Source organism: Erinaceus europaeus, chromosome 9 (genome assembly GCF_950295315.1).
Source record: "Erinaceus europaeus chromosome 9, mEriEur2.1, whole genome shotgun sequence".
Lineage (NCBI taxonomy): Eukaryota > Metazoa > Chordata > Mammalia > Eulipotyphla > Erinaceidae > Erinaceus > Erinaceus europaeus.
Window position 1 is genome coordinate 56,429,521 of NC_080170.1, and position 10,511 is coordinate 56,440,031.

At 47.9% G+C, this 10,511-nt stretch overlaps 1 long non-coding RNA gene across 1 annotated transcript; it reads left to right on the forward strand.

The window, feature by feature from the left end:
• Nucleotides 1–5,436: 5,436 nt before the first annotated feature.
• LOC132540212 (uncharacterized) lies at nt 5,437–9,263 on the forward strand. Its single transcript, XR_009551421.1, has 2 exons — nt 5,437–5,544; nt 8,137–9,263. It is a non-coding gene; the product is annotated as an uncharacterized LOC132540212 (long non-coding RNA).
• Nucleotides 9,264–10,511: the final 1,248 nt, after the last annotated feature.

Here is a 10,511-nt window from a genome sequence, read left to right on the forward strand (position 1 = left end):
TCCAGTCTGCCAGCCAGTGTGGACACAGTGGGGAGGACACACATCCAGATGCTCAGTGCCATTGAGACTGTTTGTCCAGGCACTGGGGCATCTGGTAAAGGCCAGTCTCACCTTCCTCCTATCTGGGAGACAGGGAAGCGGGGACACAGAGAAGTTTCCACCTGGAACAGTTACAGCCACAAACAAATAATAAGTGTAACTGTTCTGCCTGCAGAACCTGGTTCTTTGGGGAAGCCAGTTGCCTCCTGGTGGCTTCAAGACAAGCTGTCAAAGGACTGCTCCTCCTGGCCACTTCCCAGGGTGTTCCCATTTCCCAGTCTGTTTCTCCTAGAGGTGGTTTGATTGTGGTGCTTGAGGTTACTGTGGGACAAGCAGGGCAGAGGCTTCCTACAATGCTGGCTTCATGACTGCAATGATCCTTCTGCCTCCCCAAACTGGGGTAATGGGCCCCTGAGGATATCAATGCTCCCACTGTCTAGAGATGCTGGATGCTTGAAGAGAATTTTTGGAGAGGAAGCCACACCATGCAAAGATGAAGCCACCTTGGAGGCCCCTGACAGCAGCCTGCTCTTTAAGCAGAGGGGGATGCCAAGGTGGAGGGCAAGAGAGGGGAGGCCTTACAATCTCCTCACAAGGGTGAAACAGAACTCAGGTCTTGTCTTCTGATTTCTAACCATGGCCAAAAGAACACAGAAAAAGGCCAGTGGGCTATGTGTCCTGGGGCTGAGACAGAAGCCTTCCTGGCTGCAGCTTCCCTCCCATGGGGGTCCCCTCTTTCAGTCCCCTGAAGCATTCCAGGAAGTTGGGCCTCTCTGAGCTATTCATTCAACAAATACATACTGAGTATCTATCTGCTGTGTGCTCACACAGACAGACTTTGAAGTTGGCCTGTCCTCAGGGAGTGGCTGAGATTAGGTTCTTAGGAGCATTTGGTGGGGCCACACTTGATCTCTCCCTGCACTGAGGCACATATCTCACCACAGGGACAAAGCCAGACACACAAGGCCATATTGCAGCACCACACAGGCATGGCTGAATGACCCCATAGTTATACACTCAGATACATAGAGATGCAAGTGCTTGCACATCAGGCCCACATCACACACATGAACCCACAGACGTGCCCACCCCAGAGACACATACTGCTATTTATCACGTGTACCCAGGATACTTCATGCATGCATGTGTGTGCATACTCATGCACACACAGGGAGACACACACTGCACATGCAGACAACCACCTTATATTCTCCCCGTCTCTGTGGGCACAAACTGCTGCATCAGCAACACTGGAGATGATGTTGACATTTTTGAACTTTTCTAGACTTTTCTGGAGAAGCAGCCTTCCTTGAAGCTGCCTGCCCCAAGACAAGCCCCCACCCCCACCCTTGCCCTGCCAGTTTCCACTGAGTGGGGGCCACTCCTGCCTGATTCTCAGGCCTTCCTCTTCCCGCTCAGTGCGGCTTCTCAGGGCTCGGCGCCCGGCTGCCCTGACTCATCCTGCCTGGGCACAGTGCAGCGGTCTGCGGTTTGCACAAGTTGGGGCATGGTTGGAGGTGGGGATGGGGTGATTTGGTGGGGGTGGGGGTCACTGTTAGGCAAGGCCTGGAGAGGTCTGGGTGTGGGCATGTGGAATACCAATCAGTCCTGCTGGGGTGGGGGTGGGGGAGGGGTGGGGCGGGCCACTGATGACCTCAGCAATGGCTGCAATCAGATCCCCTCACTGAGGCTACACTGTCTCCCTCCCCCATGCTTTTACCAGCTGCATTCTTCCCATGGCCTGAGGGGACAGCATGCCTCAAGCCTGTGCCCCCTCAATCCCCAGTCATACTTGGGATCTTCATTCTTTCCCAGAGGCCCAGCTGGCCCCCTGGATATCTCCCCCAAAGGGCAAGCTGTGCACCCTGGGGACCTGAGCAGGACTGGGCAAGAGACGGGGTATGAGGGGGAGCTCACCTGAGTGGAGCAGGTGGAAGTACCTTTCTGTGGAAGGGAAGACAGGCAGGTGGCTGAGCTTGTGGCCTCTCTTTGCACATTGCCTACAACTCCTGAATCTGAGGGGGCCTGCCAGAACTCAGCTGGTCTGGTGTAAGAGGGTGTGTGATCGCCCAGGGGCTGTCCAGGTTGGACCTGGGCTCTGGCCTACTTGAATTTTGTGCCAAAGGCCTCTGGGCATCTGGAGCCTGAGGCCCAGACTATAGCCAGCATAAGCCTTGCTCTCTTGCTGGTCAAATGGGACAGTGATCACTGATTCTGGTGGCAAAGGGCATAGCAGCTGGAACATGGCCTGAGTCTAATCCCATAATTTCCTGTGGCCCCAGTAAGTCTCTTGCTTTCTTTAAGTCTCAGCTCATCCCTGGCAAGAGGCTGTCACTCAGGTCAGTGATTCCCTCCAGGTGGAAACACCTGGGCACTTTGAGCTGCAGGCAGAGCATAGTAGGTGGTATTCTTTAGTGAGACAGGGTGGGGGGCTGGGGCTGGAGCCCCAGAGACACTTTAAAAACCTCCACTTCCCACCCCAGGGCCTTTACACAGCCTGCACCCCTGCTAGGAACTGTCATGACTTGTCAGATCTTAAGCCAACCCCTTTCTCAGGAAGGCACAGCCCCACCCCCACCCTGCCCCCCACTGGCTCCAGTGTCTATTTTCTTCCTAATTATAAGTCCCTGCTGTGATCTGTGTTGCCACTTCCTCCTGAGGCTTCCTTCCCACCATGCTCTCTGCTTTTCAAGGAGCATCCTGTCATGGAGGTTCAGTCACCCCAGGCCCTGCCGCCTGTGTCCAAAGGCTTGTCCTCAGCCCCATCCGAGGTACAGCTCCCTCCTGTCCCAACTTATTCTTGTCTGTCTCTGTTCCCCAGAGCAGTGCTTCCTGAGGCAGGAACACACTTGTCTGTGCACACTTACATACTGGGATGGAGGGTAGCTCGGCATGGTGAGAGGATGAATTGTACACTCATGTACACGCACATAGATTCCCTCTCCCATGAGCAGGTTCACATGAACTCACACCCTGCAATCCCTCTCCCATGCACAGACACATACACACACTCACATGCATCCACACTCACATACAGGCACTCACAGCCCCACACACCTTCTCCCATGCACACACATGCACACTTGCATGCATAGGCTCATGTGTGGATACACACACATATACACTGTCCCATACCTGCTGCTATTCTCACTTAGCACTTGCAGAACAAAGGAACATATGAATGAATCATCAGAGGAAACTCTGGCATTGCAGAGGTCCTGTCTTCACCCAGACTGTTTTTCAACTCCTTGTGAAAAGGGGGCAAAGTATAGCCCCAGAAAGATGTTGGAGGCCCAGACCCCCCATATCTGCCAAACAGATATAGAAGGGCCTCAAGTCCTCCCTTTATTTTATTTTATTTTATTATTTTTTATTTAAGAAAGGAGACATTAACAAAACCATAGAATAAGAGGGGTACAATTCCGCACAATTCCCATAACCCGATCTCCATATACCATGCCCTCCCCTGACAGCCTTCCCATTCTCTGTCTCTCTGGGAGTATGGATCCAGGGTCGTTGTGGGTTACAGAGGGTGGAAGGTCTGGCTTCTGTAATTGCTTCCCCGCTGAACATGGGTGTGGACTGGTCGATCCATACTCCCAGTCTGCCTCTCTCTTTCCCTAGTAGGGTGGGGCTCTGAGGAAGTGGAGCTCCAGTACACATTGATGGGGTTGTCTGTCCAGGCAAGTCAAGTCCTCCCTTTCTAATGGCTTATGCCCTGGCCCTTTCCAGTTGCCCACCTTTCTCTTCAGTCCAAATATCCACAGCTTCTCCTCACTTTGGGGTCAATCCCTAGGTCTCCCATGACTGCTGAACCATCAGGATGTCTCCTCAGGGGGTGGGGGTTTGAGGAGAGCAGGTAGAGAAACACGTATCAGTAGAAACAGTTACACTGAGGGCCAGGGAGACCACAGTAGCACACAGGAAGAGGTCCCAGGTTCAATCCCCAGCAGTACCCATAGCAAGAGCCAAATGGGACTAGGATAGGATAGGATAGGATAGGATAGGATAGGATAGGATAGGATAGGATAGGATAGGATAGGATAGGACACGGAGTTGGGCTGTAGAGCAGTAGGTTAAGCGCAGGTGGTGCAAAGCACAAGGACCGGTGTAAGGATCTCGGTTTGAGCCCTGGCTCCCCACCTGCAGGGGAGTCGCTTCACAAGCGATGAAGCAGGTCTGCAGGTGTCTTCCTTTTCCCCTCTCTGTCTTCCCCCTCTTCTTTCCATTTCTCTCTGTCCTATCCAACAACAATGACAACAATAATAATTACAACAATAAAACAACAAGGGCAACAAAAGGGAATAAATAAAATAAAAATTAAAAAAAGAATAGAATAGAATAGAATAGAATAGAATAGAATAGAATAGAATAGAATAGAATAGAATAGAATAGAATAGGAGAGCCAGGCAGTAACATACTGGGTAGAGTGCATATGGACCTGGTTTCAAGCCCCTGGTCCCCACCTGCAGAGGGCAAGCTTTATAAAAGGTCAAACAGTGGTATCTCTCTTTCTATTTCTCTCCCCCTTACTATATCCCTCTTCATCATCAATTTCTTTTTTATTTTTAAATCTTTTATTATCTTTATTTATTGAATAAAGACAGCCAGAAATCAAGAGGGTAGGGGGAGTTAGAGAGGAAGAAAGACAGAGAGACACATACAGCCCTGCTTCACCACTAGCAAAGCTTTCCCCTTGCAGCTGGGGACTAGGGGCTTGAACCTGGGTCCTTAAGCATTGTAATATGTTTGCTCAACCAGGTGCGCCACTGCCTGGTCCCTCACTCTCAATTTCTATCTCTATCCACTAAATAAATGAAATACAAATAAAATAAAATAAAATAAAATAAACAAAAGCACAGTGCCATTTAGCCTGATCTTGTTGGGTGAGTACTGTTTGGTCAGCTGAGATGGGGAGGGTGGAGTGGGCAAGAACATTGGACATGACCTCCCTGCAGAGCCCCCTGACATTCCTGGCACTGTGGGCAGCTCCCTGAAGATGTGGAGGCCAGCTGAGTGTGGCAGCAGGAGGAGATGGGGCAGGCAAAGTGCACCTGGCATCATTATAGAGGGAGGAGTACTGTGTCATCAGTATTTGGACAACCAAGCCAAAGCCCTCCCTTGAGAGAGGACGCTGTGCACCTGGTATGTCCTGCCTGCCCAACTTTGGGGCCCTACACTGTGGAACAAGCCATGGGGCCCAGCTGACACTGCCAGCCCTCTGCACCTCAAAGGCCTGGGTCTGAAACCCAAACCCCCCTGGCTGCCTGCTCCAGCTTGGGGCCAGTCCCAGAACTTGTGACTAGCTCTGAGGCCAGCCTTGCAGATTTCAGGACAATCCTGGGCTCTGTCAGTGCAACCAGTGCCCACTTCCTGTGCCCAGGCTGTGCCCTCATGTCCAGAGAGGCTGGCTGTCCCCAGGCCCAGGTGTCAGCTGACCCTACCCCCTGGGCATCCCTGGCCCCTGGCCTCTGATCCCTGGCCAGAGAGAAGACGGTAGAGTGGGTAAGGAGTGTGAGTGGTGAAGCACCTGGGGTGGGGGGGGTTGCTGGCAGGCCTGAGGCTCCTGGGGGGATTTGGCTCTATGACTGAGCTGTGTCTTCCGTCCTCAGACCCACACATGTCTCTGTAGCCAGTAGGTTTGGGAACACGTCAGACCTGGCCCCAAATCCCTCTTTACCACTTGCCAGTGTAGGCATTTGGCCTACTTAGTGCCATGCTTGCTGACTTGTTTGCCAGCTCAATATGCACTTATACACTATACAGTGTTTATTGAATGCCTACTGTATACTCAAGTGGGGTGATGCCACACTGGTCAGCAGGATAAGCTGGCCATGCCCCCCTTGGATGTGTGACCAGAGTGATGGTCTCCACTGGTCTGATGGTCACCGACCACCAGGGTAAGGGAGCATCTGAAATATGGAGGGGGCACTTGGGGAACTGAATATTAAGCTAACTTAAATTTTTAATCATTGGGAGTCAGGTAGTAGCGCAGCGGGTTAAGCACACATGGCACAAAGCACAAGGACTGGCGTAAGGATATCGGTTCGAGCCCCCGGCTCCCCACCTGTAGGGAAGTCGCTTCACAGGCGGTGAAGCAGGTCTGCAGGTGTCTGTCTTTCTCTCTCCCTCTGTCTTCCCCTCTTCTCTCCATTTCTCTCTGTCCTATCTAACAACGATGACATTAATAACAAAAACAAAAACAAACAACAATAACAAAACAAGGGCAACAAAAGGTAAAATAAAATAAATTTTAAAAATTTAACAAATTAAATTTTAATGTAGATCCTTGCTTCACTCAGTTGAGTTAATTCAGGGATGTGGAACTGATTTTTTGACTGACTTTTGTAAAATCTCCATACAGATCAAATAGTGCTGACGGAAATTTTGGATAGTGCGTTGCTTTGCCATGTGCATGACCACATTTGAGTTCAGCTCCTGCAAAACTGAAGGAAGCCTTGGTGCTGTGATTTCTTTCACTTTCTGCCTTTTCTTCTTTCTCTATTTATATCTAAAAAAATTTTTTTTTCAACAACAAGACAACAAATAACCCCATCCAAAAATGGGGGGAGGACATGGACAGAATATTCACCACAGAAGAGATCCAAAAGGCCAAGAAACACATAAAAAAATGCTCCAAGTCTCTGATTGTCAGAGAAATGCAAAGAAAGACAACTATGAGATACCACCTCACTCCTGTGAGAATGTCATATATCAGAAAAGGTAACAGCAGCAAATGCTGGAGAGGGTGTGGGGTCAAAGGAACCCTCCTACACTGCTGGTGGGAATGTCAGTTGGTCCAACCTCTATGGAGAACAGTCTGGAGAACTCTCAAAAGGCTAGAAATGGACCTACCCTATGATCCTGCAATTCCTCTCCTGGGGATATATCCTAAGAAACCCAACACATCCACCCAAAAAGATCTGTGTGCACATATGTTCTTGGTAGCACAATTTGTAATAGCCAAAACCTGGAAGCAACCCAGGTGTCCAACAACAGATGAGTGGCTGAGCAAGTTGTGGTATATATACACAATGGAATACTACTCAGCTATAAAAAATGGTGACTTCACGGTTTTCAGCCGATCTTAGATGGACCTTGAAAAAATCATGTTGAGTGAAATAAGTCAGAAACATAAGGATGAATATGGGATGATCTCACTCTCAGGCAGAAGTTGAAAAACAACATCAGAAAAGAAAACACAAGTAGAACCGGAAATGGAATTGGCATATCACACCAAAGTAAAAGACTCTGGGGTGGGTGGGTGGGTGGGGAGAATACAGGTCCAAGAAGGATGACAGAGGACCTGGTGGGGGTTGTATTGTTATATGGGAAACTGGGGAATGTTATACATGTACAAACTATTATATTTACTGTTGAATGTAAAATATTAATTCCCCAATAAAGAAATTAAAAAAAAAAGAAATTTTAGTACCTTAGTCCCAATGTGCTGAACCAACATGTAGAAACACATGGTATTTTGTGGTGTTTGAAATAGCAAAAAAATGAAAATTATTTACAATGAATGTTTAGCTTTTGATTACATGTTGGAAAAGTGAGAACACTTTGACTAGATCAAGTTAAATAAAAATGTAATACCAGAATGAATTGCACCTGTTTCTTTGGATACTCTCTCTTTTAGTGTAGATTCCAGAAATTCAGAACCACATCAGTAGCTCACATGATTTAGAGAGCAACCAGAGCACTGGTCTGGTACAGAGGATGCTGGGAAACAGGTCTGGGGCCTCCCACAGGAAAGCTTTGCACTGTGCCCACAGAGCCACCCACCACCTTCTACCTCCCAGGCCGAGTCACAGATAGTCCCACTGGGTGGTGCTGTGTCAGGCAAGCTGCCAACTGTGAAGTGAACTCTCATGAGTGTGATTGAGTTTTAAATGAGGTGTTGCACAGGAAGTACCTGCTTTATGGTGGGATATTAGACACCATATCCCAAAATCACCCTTCTCATCCTTCTCCCTCATCTTAGCCCGTGTGCATGTCCAGGCTGAGTCTGGTTCCCCATGAGAGTGGCTTTCCCCCAGGTCTCTTATACCTTCTATGCAAGCCAAGCCCTCATGCCCTCCCTCCGTCCTTCAGGCTCTCTGAGGAGTATCAGGAACTTGGGACTCATGGATGCCTCCTCTGTCCTCCATTCTACTCCCTGGGATGCACTCTCCTCATGACCTCCAATCTGACCCAATTCTTCAGGAATCTCAGAGCCACTTTTGGAACTCACAGATAGGTAATACAAACTAACAAGCAAACAAACAAACGTACAGGATTGGTTATTTTTCTGGTCATGTATTTCAAGGTCATTTATCTTCTATTACCTCATGTCGTAACAGTTTTTTACTTAATTTTTTTGTGTCCTTAGGGATTCCTCACTCTGAGTTAACTTTTTTTTTTTTTTTTTTTTTAATATATAGAAGCATGGAGATGCAGAGGCAATGGAAAAGAGGGAAAGACAGCACAATACTGAAATTACTGCAGTGTGGCCAGGTTTGACACAATACATGGCAGGGTCACTATCTGTGTGAGTGAGCTTGTTCTCCCAAGACTTTAAAAAGGAGGATCTTTATTTATTATTATTTTTTTTTGCAGAATTTGACAAACTAAATCTAAAATTCATATGGAAATTCAATGGGCTCAGAAAAGTCAAGTGACTTCATAAAGGAAGAGTAACATTGGGAAACTCACTCATACCAGTTTCAAAACTCAGCACAAAGCTACAACCATGAAGACAGAGTGGTCCTGACAGGGCCAGGTGATAGTGCACATGGTTAACTACACACATAGCAGAGTGGTCCTGGCATAAGGATGTGCATGGAGAAAATGGAATAACTCTAAAAGTGCTAAGGCAAACCCCTGCACTTATGCTCAAGTGATTTTGACAAGGATACCAATGCCATTCAGTGGGGAGGCTTTTGACTGATGGTGCTAGGTTAATTGGACAGGCACTTGCAAAAGAATGAATTTGGATCCCTGAGTCTTATCCAACAAAACTCAGTCCAGAATGGACCAGAAACCTATATTAAGAAGTGATAAACTTTTAGAAGGAATAGAGGGGTAAATATTTGCAACTGTGAGGTCAGCAAAGACTTCTTAGGTATAGCACCTAAAGCATAAAAAAAAAAAAAAAACAGTAAGAGAAAAAAAAAGACCAATTATGCATTACCAAAATGAAAAAAACAAAACAAACAAAAAACCAAACTCATGTTTTCAACGACTATGACACCATCAGCAAGTGAAAGGACAACTTGCAGGATGGGAAAAAGTATTTGCAAATTGTATACCTGGTAGGGACTTGTATTGAGAATACACAAATGTTGCTTAAGCCTCAATCTTCTTCTTCTAGTGTTTGCCCTTCTTCCGTAGCCAGTCAAGAGGTCAGGTTGAAAGCTGTCAGGAGCTGCTTGTTGCTGGCTTTGAAAGTGACTGGGATCTATGTGGATTCAGTCGGCTAGGAAGGATCGTCAGTTTCCCCAATGAATGGGTACTCATGGGATGCACCACAAGAAGGTCGATAACACAGAGACACATGACCTAATAAAACACTGAACAACAATTTGAACAGAAAACTCAAAGCAGATGCACAGTGGCCAGAAATGACTCAGCATCATTAGCCATTGAGGGAGTGCCAGTCTAGACCCACAGGGAAAGACCCTCAGCAGATGATCACAAGTAGGAGGAAGAAAGTTCCTGGCAGTGGGAACCCCACAGCCATGTGGACAAGAGCTGGCTATGTGTCACCAGATTAAAGACAGAGTGGCCACATGGTACCTTCCCAGGAGAAGTGAGACATATCCATAGAACCTGCATGTTCCTCACCACCTCAAAGTGGAACAGCGTAGATGCCCATCAACAGAAGAGATCAAGAGCCTAGGCAGGGCCACAGGAGAGGGGAGGACATATTGATATGATGCCCACCCCATAGACAAGTCTCCAAACGTGACACTCAGCAGAAGGAGGCAGCACACAAGGACAGAGTCCAATTTCATTTATGTACATTGTGGTGGTACAGTCAAGGGTTGGAGATCAAGAGTGCTGATGAAGGGGATATGGTGTCTTTCCGGGATGAGGAGAGTGTCCTCAAATTGGGCCCAGAGATGCCTGCATGCTGTAAATTAAACAAAAGCCACTAACTTGAATGCTTTAAGCTGAAGACCTCATGGCATGTGAATGACAGCTCTGTGAAGTCAGAAGGCATGAAAGTGGCCCCAGAGGGTAGAGCCCAGGGCTGAGGTCACCAGTCCAAGGATCCCTCGACCCCTGGTACTGCTGCCTGTCAATAAAAAGATTAGTCATTGAGCTAAGCTGCAGTTTTACCACTCTGGGAAGTCAAACAAGGATCAAGCAAGGTGCTCAGACACAGCAAGAGCCTGAAAGTCCCTTGTTGTGCCTATGTCTCTTGCTCAAGTGAAATAAAGTGCCCTATGAATACCTCAAAGGCTTTCCCCCAATTCCTTTCAGCT